The 14,669-nt window shown below is 34.1% G+C and overlaps 1 protein-coding gene across 8 annotated transcripts in view; it reads left to right on the plus strand.

Annotated features, from left to right (window-relative positions):
- The window catches only part of Bckdhb (branched chain keto acid dehydrogenase E1 subunit beta), a 185,463-nt gene that overhangs the window by 129,982 nt on the left and 40,812 nt on the right, over nucleotides 1-14,669 (plus strand). The window lies entirely within an intron of this gene.

Genomic DNA, 14,669 nt, shown 5'->3' on the forward strand with positions numbered 1-14,669 from the left:
TTTGACTCTTCTTATTGTTTCATGTTAGAAAGGTTTATTCAGAGGAATTCTTTTCTTTCGCACTTATTACTACCAAATATATAAACACTGTGTTTAAATATATCAATCTGAAAAAGAGAAGAAAGCATCCTAAATGGTCTTGATTTTTACTACTCAGTAAAGCTTTTAACTAAGATGAGCAAGTTGATCTATAAGAGAAATCCAGAAAAACTGTCAGAGTAGTCATATGAATACTTCATCACAATTTTGTAATCTCAATTTAAAAAAAATCACTTATGATGGAAAACATTTGCCAACAACCACAGTAAATTAATCAGGAGAAGTATGCTTTAGTGCTAGAAGATGGAGCCAGAGCATCAAAAAAGCAGTTCAGCTTAGAGTGTTCAGATACAGGATGAGCTCTTTAAAATGCAGTTCTGTCCAGAAGCCTGTTAAGTATTCTGTAAACAACTTCTGTGGCAGCTGGGAGGTACCAGAGTCTGAGTCTGCTCAGGGATGAATGGTGCATGAGTTTGCTTCAGGATTGTACCTGGTGAAACCTGCAGGAAACGCTCTTGGTTCTTTCTCCTGCCCTGCTCTCCTTCAGGTCTTCTGCTTGTTTGTTAGTGTGAGTATGACTAGCTTTTCACCATCAGCCCTCTCTTTCTGTTTTCCTTTCTTTTCTGGAGAGTCTCAAACATTTTACATGGCTTCTGTGGAAAAAACTTCAGATTCAAGACCTTCAGACTTGACACACTGTGCAACTTTTCATTCAAAACTTCAGCTTCTGACTTAGCTAGGTGGTGATAAAAGTTCAGATTTTAAGTCATTTTTATGGAAGGGTTGAAACAAATACCAAGAATAGGTACAAATGAGCATGTCGGTAGTTTTCAGTTCATAGAAATCATCTTATCTCAAAATAATTTTAGTTTTCTTTAGCTTTTTCTGGCTCTTTCTAATTGTGTCTTTATGTCTTTTCTCTCCAGTCTCTTGCTTGTCATCACATTATCATCCATTATTAAAAGAAACAAACAAACAAAAAAACCCCTCAAAACTAATATTGTTCATCCTCTGTTTGAAAAACCAATGGATCTTCTTTCCCCATAGCAGTAAGATCTTTGTTTCAAGATTCAAGATCCTGATCTATCCAAACTAGCGTTTCCAATGTTCTCTGTCACATTCTTTGTTGACTCTAATATGCTGTTGTGTTGACTGCCAGGCCATTTCCCGAATATAATGCATTCTTATAACTTAATTGAGTAGATTGAGCACAGCCTTAATATGAATATTTGATCTAAAGAATGGAGTTGTTTAGACTGTTCGAATTTAGTAGAAACAATATATGATAAAAAGATAATTGTACTCTGGAACATGCCAGAATACAATACTCAAAGGGCCATAACATTTAAAACATTTGATCAGGTAATCCAAGTGTGGCAGTTAAGCTTCACTCTTGGATGACTGATCCTGGAAGTGAAAGCAGGTGAGCATTCTAAGTAGAATAAACAATATGAGTAAGAGGACTTGTAAAGTATTTGCTCTTTTAGGGATTAAAGTGGTTTTGGTGTTGGTACAAAATAACTTGCAAAGTTGTAGCATGAAATATGAGAATTGACAGATAGGAATTAGAGACTGAAGAATCTCAGATGTAATTTTTATTTATTTTTTTGTACTAGAGATTGAATTCACAACCTTGCCCTTGCCAGGCAGGCTCTTGTCTCAGATGTAAATTTAAGGAATTTGATTTTATGTGAATGACATAGATATGACAGAGTAAAGCCTGCTCACATGGACATAAATGCCTATTTCCATGTATATTTAAAATATATCTTACAGAGATCTTGACAAATAGGAAATTGTAGGAGCTCAAAAAACAATGGCCATGGATATTATCATTACTTAAAGAAAGAGGATTTTAAACAGAATATTAGTAAAGACAGACTTGCAAGTCAGAAAAGCCCTTTGGCAATTGTGTTGAGCATACATTGGGAAACAGACAGCAAGTAACAGAGATGCATTTTTAAAATCTGTGTAATCTAGGCAAGAGATTTGTAAGTCTTCTAAACCAAGGAACGAGCGAAAGGGCTGATGAGAAAGGTGAATTTTAGCAAGTAGAAGAGGGAATCTGAAAGCCTGTCCTGTTGACTGGTTAGATGGATGTGTGGCCCTGACTAGCAGATGAGGGGCAGACAGGTGAATAAGGGATGACGGGTTTTGGATAGTTTTTTAACAAACATGTGGTTTCCTTGAGATAGGCAATAGCAAGGGATGTTTAAGTCCATCATTTTGTGGATGATGGTGATTTTTAGATAAGGATGAAAATGTGTTTTGAGTACTCGGAGTAACTAAGGCATAGGAAAAGATTAAGGATTGAATGTTTTCTGGTGATGGTAACTGTCATGAATACAGATATGATCTCACAGGAAAAGGATTTAAAGGTTTTTTTGTTTTTTTTTAAGATGCCACCTGGTATTCCAGCATTTAGAGTGGATAAAGATAAGGAAAAGAGTAAGCTATCTGTGGAAAATAGTAGGGTATTTACAGTGGCCAGAGATATTAAAGGCTTCTAGAATTTGTCACCAGAAGATTATACCTTGAATATAGCAACTCAAAAACATTGGTGACTTTGATGAGAGCAGAGGAGTAGCTAAATTGGGAGAGAGATTATATTTAAGGTGTGAATAAAGATTTAAAAAGATAAATATAGATGCTATTTCAAGAAACTTAACTCTTAAGCAATGGAGAAGAATATAGGACAGTAGCTCCCTTTTACTTACTTAGATTTTCACTTTCCACAGTATCAGTCAACCAGGGTTAACTGTGGTCTGAAGTGTGAAAGAGAAAATTCCAGAAATAAACCATTGATCCCTTTTGAATCACAGATCACTCTTAGTAGCTTGGAAAAACGTCTCCTGGGATAGACCTCATTCTTCGGTGTGTGTCTATGCTATGGGCACTACTCCCCGTTTATTCCATTGTCATGGTGTCCCAGTGCTTGTGTTTTAAACAGCCAATGGTCAAGACTAGGGATGCTGGCAATTTTATTACAGAATGTTATTATAACTGTTTTCTATCAGTTGTTGCCAGTCTCTTCCTGTGCATAATTTATAAATTAAGCTTTATCATGGATGTGTACGTGTAGGAAGAAACATAGTGTATTTTGGTTTGGTATACTTAGAATGTATGGGCGAATGACTGTCTTTAGAAATGGTCTCAATCTCTTAACGCTATTAACGGACCAAATAATGCTTTTTTTTTCCTCAATTTTAAGTACTCTGTGGCAGTCTCTTTAACTTCCTGTCCTCTCTGCCTCCTCCTCTTCCCCTCTCGCACATCTTGTCAGATTTGTAATGTTTCTCAAATGTGCCCTCTTCCTTCCATGCCCTGAACAAACTTTAAGGGAATTTTTGAAAAGAAAAGTAAACCATAAACCGAAAGGAAAAAAAAAAAAATAGAAAAGAACAGATTAGAATTTTTTTTAACAAAAAGTGAAAAGCGGAACAGGTCCAATCATACCACCACAAACTGACAAGCTAATATATTTATACAAAATAAAAAAATGTGACAAAGGCATTAATAATTCAAAAAAAGTGACAGTTGGGAACATGTTAGAACACATGATAAAACAGTAACATATGTATTGTATTAAACATCCTTAAATGCCTATGAGGAAATTATTGACCTTTTATTTTTAAATTTATGGGTAAAATGTTGTTTATTAAAAATGGTATATATTTAGTGTGCTATACTATATTCGGAGCTGAGAGGTACAGGGTAAATGTAGAAATTGATTTATTTTCCCCAGTAATCAGTTTGGAAGTATATTTTAGGACTTTTCAATGTTTATATTTTCTGACTTAGGAATTCTAGAAATGCTCTCTTACATGCCACACACATAAATATGTTTTCTTCTTGTGCTGTTTATTTTCTAGGGAAATATTAGGAATAATATGTAAGAATAATACAGGAATATGTATGGAAATTGTGGTTTATTTATATTATGAGTGCTGTGGGTTTATTAAATCATTAAAAGAATAATTAACATGATAACATTTATATAATGCTCAGTGAAAACATACACAATCTTTCACTATTTTACTTGTTCAGTTTTATGAAAAGAAAAAAACCCCATATATATGTATACCTAGACATACAGAAACTTATAAATTAAAATTTTCAGAGATTGGTATTTTGATTCTGGTCATTTCTTCATATATATAGTGATTTTATAAAAATTAAAAGCTTTATTATAATTAAATGTAGAATAAGGTTTAGCCTTGTAATTCCTCCTAGTTTTCAATAAAAATGCCATTTTGCTCATAAAGTTGATCTTTAAAAAATTTGTATTATTGGTACACAGTTAATCAAGTTCATTTAAGTTTTTGGGATTACCATTCATAGTGATGATAGTTACTTACTCAGAATTATGATGTGAGACAGTTTTAACACCAGTGAAGCCCCAGTGCGTAGATTCAGTTATTCTGCACATTAGTATCTTTCATGGCAGGTACTTGATTCATTGCTCTCATTATAAAAGTGAACATCGCATTACATTGGAGTATTCATATTATTTAATTTTCCCATGTTACTACATCTGTGGTATTGAGACTAGCATTTTAGAGTGTAACTGATACCAACATTGGATTTACTGCGTATTTTCTTCCGTCTTTTGGTTTTTCTGCTTTATGATGAATTGCCATGATTCTTTCTGTAACCTTGCTGGATATAAGCCAGTCAGAAAGAACTATCATCCACATTTCATCCTGCTGGGTAACGGTAAGAGTCCCAGTCTCTCTCATGTAACCCCTCACGTTTTTCCAGTCAGAATCAGGCCTCCTTGAGCACGCAGGTGCATTCACACCACAGTCCCCTTCCCTGTTTTGTGCCTCTTGGTAGCGTTTTGTTATGTCCTTTTGGTCATCTCCCAACACCACTCCTGTCTGTCCCATTTAAGACTGACGGATCTGCCAATTGGACGGGGAAAATGAGCACTGCTGGAACACTTTTGTGGAAATGTGATTAACGGAAAGACAATAAAAGTGTAGCACTCGATCAGGGAATGAAAACATGAGGTAGAATTATGTAAAAGACTGTGAGCCCCAAAGTAACCTCAGTTTTGAAATACCACCTCCTTAGAAAGGCTCACCGAGATGATCTGTGTGAAAGTATCTCCTTAGGGCCGGTCTTCTCCATCACGTTACTCGGTCTTACTCTCCTCGATCCTTGAAATGTCTTTTAGCAGGTGTCTTTTTATTACTTAGTATCCTTCTTCCCACAGTAGAAGGCAAACTTCCTGGGTTAGAGGTCTGGGTCTGGATTGCCCACTCCTCCAAGCCTTATGCCTGGAACCATTCTTAACGTTAGCAATCAATCAATAAATGAATAGTTTGCCTGCCAGCATCACTGTTGACAATTCAAGGCAAGCTATATTTTTCCTGATTTGTGTTGTACATAAATTCCTAGTGGCAAATAGTGCTAGATTTGAATGTTTTCTTTATGTTGCATCCCTCTAAAAGTTATTTCAGTTTTGGTTTGGTAAGTGCACTGCAGGGTGTGCACCAATGACATATGCTGGGGCCCCTCACATGTCTATGTTGGGTTCCACAAAGTACGGTTTCTTTTGAATAAACTGGAGGAGCTTTTTTTCTTCTTGATTCTCTAGTGAGCCTAACAGAGACGTTTGTATTTACATATTTACCAATGAAGAAGCATCAGACTTTTAAGTACTACAATAGATTCTCTGAAGAAAAACATTCTTCTTCTTTATTTAAAAATTGCGGGGATCTTTTTAATTTGGTACCTTTAAATAGTTTTTAATACCTGAAATGCTATGGTTTCCATTAATTGCACTTCTCCTTGAAAATCTAATTGTATTCTCAAAAGATTACCATTGACTTAAAATATTTCAGTGCCTTATTTATATTAAATAATTTCATATGTATTTTATGTGCAGTGTGTAAAACCTTGTTTTTCAATTTGCAATAAGGTTATTTAAAATTTGATTAGTAATGAATAGCAAAGAATGAATCTAGGATCTGTTCAATGCTCTTGCCTCCTTGTACATTTTAGGACAAAATGAAGAATATTAAATTAGCCAGGAAAGGTTAGGCATATTTTGTATCAGTGTTGTACTCATAGTAAATAAAGGGCTAGTTGTGACCTTTGAAGACAGAACTGAGTATGCTTGTTATACTTGTAGTAGGCAGTAATGTTTATGATGTTGAAAGCTCATTTTATTTTGATAAGTTATTATAATTTTTATAAGTCAAATTAGTTTCTGTTTTGTTGTAATGACCATCATTTCTTTTTCGTGAATAAATTCTCACCAAAACATGGTTAAATTTAAAATAGACATTAAAATAAAGATTAACTGCTAATGAATTTTCTGCTCAATTTGAATTTAAACATTCATGAAAATTAAGAGAAGTTATAATCAGTACTTACTGCAAAAATAAGCATTGAAAAAGAATGGTAAACCATCTACTATATAATTATTTTGTTTTTTCAGATCTATCAGTATTAATGTGAGGACTCAAGATGTCATTTTAATTTGTAGAAATGTCTGAAAATTTGCATATAATTGGGGAATGTTGAATGGTTGTTTTAGTTTCAGTTAAATTAAAGAAGGGATTTATTTTTACTTCCTGATCCATTTGCATTCATACTTTTTCTGATTTTATCCTTAGAGGATTAGATAATGATATTTCCTCTTTAAGATAATTGTGTATGCCAGGTGACCCAAAGAATCTGTTTTTATTCATCAAAATTAGTAACTAAAAGTCATAATAACTACATTTTAAGGGGGTTAATTATTATTTATCTTTTAAAGAGTTCTTTTGAGTGATTAACACTTCACAGTCTACATTTATTATTGTCTGGATTGTTTCTTTTGATAGTAGTATCAACCTGTCTTCTTAATAGGTATATTTCTGTGTATCTTTTCTGAATGTTTTAAATTCCTAGCTTCCAATATTGATTTATGTGCTGCATGTCTATATTACTGAATTTTTAAAACCCAGTTACATGATAATCTTTTCCCTGAGATGGCTTGTACTTTAGATTTCTTAATACAATTTTTCTATTTTGTTCTGCAAGTCCTTTTATTTATTTATTTATTTATTGGTACTGGGGATTGAACTTATGGCCTCGTGCACTTGGCAGGCAGGTGTATATGTTGCTGAGCTAAATCCCCAGCCCATATCCTTATTTTTTACTTGCTTTTTTTTTTTATCGGTACCAGGAATCGAACTCATGACTCCCTTCTTGCTTGCAAGGCAGGCACTTATGCTGCTGAGCTAAATCCCTAGCCCAGTATGTCCTTATTTTTAATACCAGTCGCTAAGTCCACATTAGCAGTTAGAGAAATTAACAATTAGTCTTACCTTTTTAGATCACTACGACAGGTTCTCTTGCCTCAGTTGTGGTCACTTGTGACACTCAGTTTATGGTCTAATTTCTAACTGCATACTTATCAGGGTATAGGTTTCTGCCTACGTGTCCATAGTGGACCATCTTGAGTGTATTTTATGAACAATATGCTAACATTACATGATTCTATACATTTTATTAAAACCAGCTTTCACATGGCAGTTCCAAAAACAGCTCAAGTACATTAAAATAATGAAGTCCAGTACAAATGTTGATATAGTAGTCTTCTAATATGATGAAATGTTGAATTATATAGGCAGCTAATAACTTACTTAATAAATTAGTGCACTATTCATTTAATAGGACCCACATATTTTAAAAACATAGAACTTACATTTATATTGAATCTTGGAAGCATGAGTAAAGAAAAGTGAACACACCACTTGGATACCTTTTCAGCCATTTGAAGATCCACAGCCTTTTCTCACTCCTTGCTTTCTACCTACCTCATTTTTTTTTTTTTTGAATTTTAAGGAGAAAAAGAACTCCAGAAAACTTATTAAGAAGCAAACAAAAACAACAACAAAAGCAAAGTGACGACAACAACAATTAAAAAAAAAAAAAACTATGGCAGACCAGGGACATAGTAGCACAATGCCTGCCTGTGAGGCATAAGGTCATTAGTTTGATCTGCAAGACACACACACACACACACACACACACACACGCACACACACACGCACACACAGTGGCAATGTAGGATTTCAAAAGATAATAGGAATTTAACAATGGTTGTTGCATTGAATATTGTCATCCTCAAAGTCATTGCAGAGACTACCAGATGCAGGCACACAAGGCTGATCAAACAGGGTAATTTCCCTTTAAGCAGTTTCTTTCCCTTTTATGACATTTATTGTAACTTTTAGGTCTTACTTAGTCTTTCAGTTTTTTTTATACTAAGATAACACAGTGTTTATGCGTATAAGTCTGATTTATTTCACTTATGAGTATGGTTTCTAGTTGCATCCATTTACATATAAAAGCCTCGAGTTTGTCATTCTTTATGGCTAAGTAGTATTCCGTTCTATAAAAATACCACAACTTTTTATCCATTTATCAGTTGATGGGCATTTGGATTGTTTCCAAGATTTAGCTATTACATATTGTGCTGCTGTGCACATGGGTGTACACATATTGCTGTGGAATGATGTTTTCAGTTATTTTGTGAAAATAGCCAGAAGCGAAATAGCTGGGTCAAATAGAGTCTCACATCCTTCACAATAACATTTTAAAAAAAAAACTTAAGAATCAGTCTAACAAAGGAAGTAAAAGATTAGACACTGAAAATTACGGTTGTCTGAAAAAAAAATTGAAGAGGAATTCAGAAAATGGAAAGATATCCCTTGTTTATGGATAGGAAAAACCAACATTGTGAAAATGGTCATACTTCCAAAACTGTCCTACAGATTCAGTGCAATCCCTAGCAAAATACCATTAGCATACCTCACAGTTCTAGAGAGAACATTCCTAAAATTCATGTGGAAGCATAAGAGACCTAGAATCACAGACAGTCCTGGGCAACAAAGGGAGGAGGCAACATGATCCCAGACTTAAAATTTTACTACAAAGCTGCTATAATAAAATCAGCATGGTACTGGCAAGCCACAACAAAAAAATCAGACCCGAGGATCAGTGGCACAGAACAGAAGATACAGATATCCCTACAGACACATTCAGCCACCTTATCGTTGACGAAAGGGCCAAACATGTTAACCTCAATATTAAGTGGTGTTGGAAAAGTGGTTCTCTACATGCCAAAGACTACAACTATAAGCCCATGTCTATCACCATACACTAAACTAAAGTCAAAATGGATCAAAGATCAAATACTAAAATAGAAACACTAAATCTACCAGAAGACATTGTAGGTAGAAATCTTGTAGACATAAGGTTAGGCTGAAAGTTCATGAACAAAACTAAATTACATGGAAAGGACCTCAAAGATCCAACAAGGGATTTATAAGGAATCTCCTCTTACTCAAAAGTTTTTGCACATTGAAAGAAATCACCAACAGCACAAAAAGAAAATGTACAGATTGGGAAAAGATTTTAGCCAAAGGGTTTTATCTAGAACATACAAAGAATCAAAAAAAATCAGGCCCCCAAATTTAAAGACTCAATTCAAAAATGGGCATCTGAGATGAATACACACTTCTCAGATGATGAAATGATGATGAAATACAAACAGCAAATAAATATATGAGAAAATGTTGTACGTCATTGGTCATTTGAGAAATGCAAATTAAAAAAAGCACTAAGATATCAAGCTCACCCCAGACAGAATGGCTGCCTTCAAGAAATTAACCAATAATGAATGCTGGAGGGACTGTGGGAAAAGCAAATGCTTCTCCATCGTTGGTGGGAGTGCAGATGGGTAAAATCACTCTGGGAATCAGTATGGGGATTCCCTAGAGCTTCCGCCTACCTTGTTATCTCTGTGTTTCTCTTTGACTGTCTTAATGGGTTCTCCATCCTATCCACAGCAAACATATGAATCATTGTGCACGCGCACACACACAATTTTTATCTCATTTTGGATAGACAAGCGTTATTTTGAATAGTTTGGAGCTTGTGAGAGCTTTCTCCATCTTAGTAGGCAAGAAACGAAGTATTCTGGTACTGAGAATCATATTGGCCCTAAGGAAACACTCACCTATATAGTTGATTGAAGAGGATACTCCTTTGCCACACATTATAGAGTGTTAAATATATAATTCCATTTTTAAAAGTTTTAAAGTCAGTCAGCTATCAGTGGTGTGTACATGTACAAATCTGTGTGTGTGTGTGTATATAGTAAGGGAGGTTGATTCTTCCTGCATTGCCTTTCACCCTGAGTAATGTGTGAATTAAAATTTGTCCTGACCATTCGTAAATAGTATGTTTGAATATGAATGAGATGTACAATTAACTTACGACAAGGATGTCAGAATTAAAACTAAGTGAATTAGTATGAAAAAAATTAAGAAAGACATTCTACTCTAAATCTGACAGGAAAAGAAAAGCTGATGGACACCAGTAGATTAATCAAATAATGAATGTAGCTCTCCCGTGATCAGGCACCCTCTCTAACAGTGTCTTCATCCAGTCAGGTTCAGACAAAGTTTAACTGGCACAATGTGCAGTTTGTTTTGTACAACTTTTGCCTTTTTATTCAAAGTATAAGCAGAACATTTGTTTTCGTTGGTGAAGAAATACTTAGTTAATAATCTGAACCAATAGTATTTCTAAGCTCATCTTTTGTGTTAATATTAAAATTTTTTAAACAAAACTTGACACACTACTATCAGCTAAAGCATTTATTTTTTCCTCACAGACAAACTCTTATCTGTAATATTTTTGACAAGATAGAATCCCATATTATATTCATGGACGCTTCCCTTAGTTGAGTTTGTTGGGTGAATAGTAGTTTGTTGAAAGATTTTTGCGTACAATTGTGAAACCATCAATCTGTCTCTCAATCTGTGGCATTTCAAAACTTGCTAAGCATTTCACAGATAAATTCCAAAATTCCTTGGTGTAATTTTTCATTAGTTAAAGTAAATTTTTGCTGCCATAGAAGTAGAGTATGATAAGCTGATACATTTATTTTTTCATAATGTATGAACATGATGTATTTTTTAAGTGTGATTTTATAATATTTGCTTTAGTTTTCCTGAGCCTTTGGCCATCTGTATGTCAGAGTTGAAATTATCTGAAATAGAAATGTTCTGAAATATTTAACGTTTCAGCTTCAGGGTCAGACTAAGGAGAGAGGAACTGGTCACTGCAGAACAGGGAAATTGGACCCACTTCTGTGGTTTATTAAAAATATTATTCTCATTTTCACAACCCTGAAGTTTTTATTCAGTTACCTGAATAGGAAGCTGGTTATGCAGACAAGCAAGACCAGAACTGTTAGTGAAATAAAGGTGACTGTTTACCTTCCACATAAAATTGTGGTTATTCCGGTACACCAACATGTATAGTTACCAGTTATAGTACTTTATGGATTTGTGTTAACCACCATATTAATGAATTACATGAGCTGGATGTGGTGGTCCATCCCTGTGATCCCAGCACTTGGGATGCTCAGGCAGGAGGATGGCAGCTAGTTTGAGACCACCCTGGGCTACAAAGGAGTTCAAGGCCAGCCTGAATCACATAGTGAAATCTTGCCTCAAAAAAGAAAAAAAAGAGGAATTATATGTCAAAGGACAATACAGTTGAGACTACATAACAATTTTTGTAAGTTAAATTTAAGTCTCTTAATGTCCATGAACTTAAATAAAGATCATAAATACTATTCCTTTCTCAGTGATTATGTCTTTTAAATATAATGTCAAAGAATTTTAGATGAATTATCCTTGCCAATGGCTGCTGTTTCTTATTTATATACATTTGTAGTTTATTTTCACTGACAAACTGCTTTGGATTCATTAAATGACTTTTGTTGTGCTGAAAATTACATAATCTTTAATAGTTTCAGAAGAAGTTCTATATATACCTAAAATATATTTTTTCTTTCAAATTGGGTATTCAGTGGTTTGTATTATGCACAAAGATAAAATTATGATAGTATAACTTACTATGTTTTTTACCTTTTAGCTGCTTTATAAATCAGTGAATGTAAAAAACAACTCTATTAGTAGCAACTTCCATGTTTTACAAGTTTGGTTTTTTCAAATAATTTCTAAGGGGCAAACTATATTGTTCTCCAGTGGAAAATAAGAAACCGGGGAGAATTGTTAATCATTTCAATGTGTTTATTCTGTCAGTAAACTGTATTTTAGTTACATTAAATCATATTACTAAGAAACTGAGGTTATTCTATAAAAGTTTATTTTGTGCCATACTAAGCCTGGAGTTTGTGTATTTGAAACATGCCTTGATAAGGAAAAGCTCAGTTGGCAAGATCAAGATCTCTTGGGAAATAGTGATTTAGGAGCAAATAAATGTGACATTAAGGGTACTTTATATATATGTATTTTTAAGAAGGTAAAGACATTACTACAACCAAGTAGAGTAATGGATGTTTGCATTCCGCTAGGCAGCTCTCCCTAGGTGCTCTTGATTTCATAAAATATTGTTGCAGCTCCACAGTTGCCCAGGGCACCATCTCCTACAAATACCGAACTGTGCGGTACAGACTCTGCTTTATCTTAAGGTTTTGTAAACCAACTTTTATTGTATCACAAGGTATTTCTATGTTTCTCTTTACATACTTGTGAAACTGCCCAAACTTTTTACAAAATGTCCTGGGACTTAAGGATATGAGTTTCATTTCCTGATTCTTTATTTGTGGAATGACTGGAGTACCACATAGGATTGCTATGCTTAGGGACAGGACTAGACATCAAGGGAGCATTAGTAGTCAAGTGTCCTCCCTTCTTAGCGGTCAGAACAGATCTGTGTCTGTATAAATAGATCTTACATTTTAAAATTCTAATGAATAACATAAAGCTATTCTTATTCTCCCAATGAGTGAAATTGCATCTTCTGTTATTATTGTTTGGTTTTATGTTGTGTAGTTCTGAGGATTCAAGTCTAGGGCTTTGTACATGGTAGGGAAGTCTTACACCAATGAGCTCCCCCCCCCCCCAGCCCATGACTGGTATAAACACAGTTAAATATGAGGCTGAAAGAAGCCCATAGCTTTTAGCATACCTTACTGAGCAGGTAAAATGTAGAAAAATCGATCCAGCTAGGACAAAAGTGTTCTAGATGGCTGGTTTAAGTTTTTATTGTGTGCTGTTATGTTTTGTTTTTTGTAATACCATATTTTGAAAAGCTCTATATCTTTTGATATAAATATAACTAATGCTGATTTAAAAACTTATGAACGTTAGCTATGAAAAATTAAGTTTTGGTTTTATAAATAAATGTTATATTCTTTTTGTATTTTCTTCACTTTTTCCTGTATTTTTAAGCATTAGCTCAGCATACTTTTAACCAAAGTCTGAGGTAGAATTCACTTGCTATAAAGGTGTAAGTGTCCCCCCTCTAGGTTGGCATGAACTGTGCCTCTGTAATTAAATGCTTAATCTTAGCAGGGAAAACTTATACTCTGAAAAACAGATTTTACTTTCCGTTCTTATGGGGCACAGAAATTTTTATTCTTCATTAAAAATGACACTTATATGTAACTTTTTTTTTTCCTGATGTGTTATAGAAGACCACCCCACCACCACCAAGGCCAGTTCTTATTTTCATGTAGTAGAATACAAGAAAATATATTTCACTTTTTAGAAGACAAAGAATCTTCAAGCATACGTAAACATAATACAAAGTAAAATGAGATACATTTTGTAGGTGTTCTTTTGCTGCTTATTACGTAAATATTTACATTAATTAGCAGATCATAAGTGCTTCAGTGACGTGACTCAGGAACATATTTGTAAAAGTTATGTTGACAACTCAAGATGAGAAGTATCTCTGCATGTATTTAAAAATATTTTACATTAATTGCCTTGTTAAAACGATAATACCAAATTCTTTTTTAAAAAAAAATGTAATTTTTCTTATAAAGGTTTTGTAAATGATCTCATTACATACCTTTTCTCATTTTACAAAATGTTTAGTTCTATAATCAACTTGGGACAGGTTGGAGGACCGGATGTTTAAAATGCCGATTTTCTTGGCTAAATCAATGTTGTGAAATAGATAATAGAAATGTTTTCTAATAAAACTACTGCATCCATTTGTTACACATTAGTACAACACAAAGGATCTTGAGTTTTCTGGCTGGTCTACCTTGAAAACAACCACAGTTCTCTCTCATTAACTGTGCTTTTACATGCTTTTAACTTTAAATTATGTATTTGATTTGTTGTTTTATTTAGTTGCATTGTTAAAGGAAAAAAGGGAAAATATTACATGGTGTTTTGCTGAAACAAAATCCTGGAACATAAGTATGAGCTATGCTATGAAACAGTCAGTGCAGTCTGATCATAGGGAACAATGCAGCATTTGTTGGGAAATTTGGGTCTGCGGGGTGGCAGCCTTACTTGTGTTTGCGATTCACAAATGTGATCATTAGTCTGAATGGGATAATGGTGCTTTAAAGAAGAAATAGCAGAGTTTCTGGTTTGCACATGGAGAAACGTAAATAGATTTGTTTTTTTAATTAAAACCAAGTTGTAGAATAGACAAAGGTTTTCACATGATATTACCTGAATCCCAGGGGTAATTTTACTATATCAAATGGCTTTAGGTAGTTGAATTTGTATAATCTTACAGAAACATTCACTAGAGTTGAGGTAATGCCACTGTAATAAGAAATGTAT

The sequence above is a fragment of the Cavia porcellus genome, unplaced genomic scaffold (assembly GCF_034190915.1).
Source record: "Cavia porcellus strain 051 isolate PalLab524CR breed Dunkin Hartley unplaced genomic scaffold, mCavPor4.1 scaffold_22, whole genome shotgun sequence".
Lineage (NCBI taxonomy): Eukaryota > Metazoa > Chordata > Mammalia > Rodentia > Caviidae > Cavia > Cavia porcellus.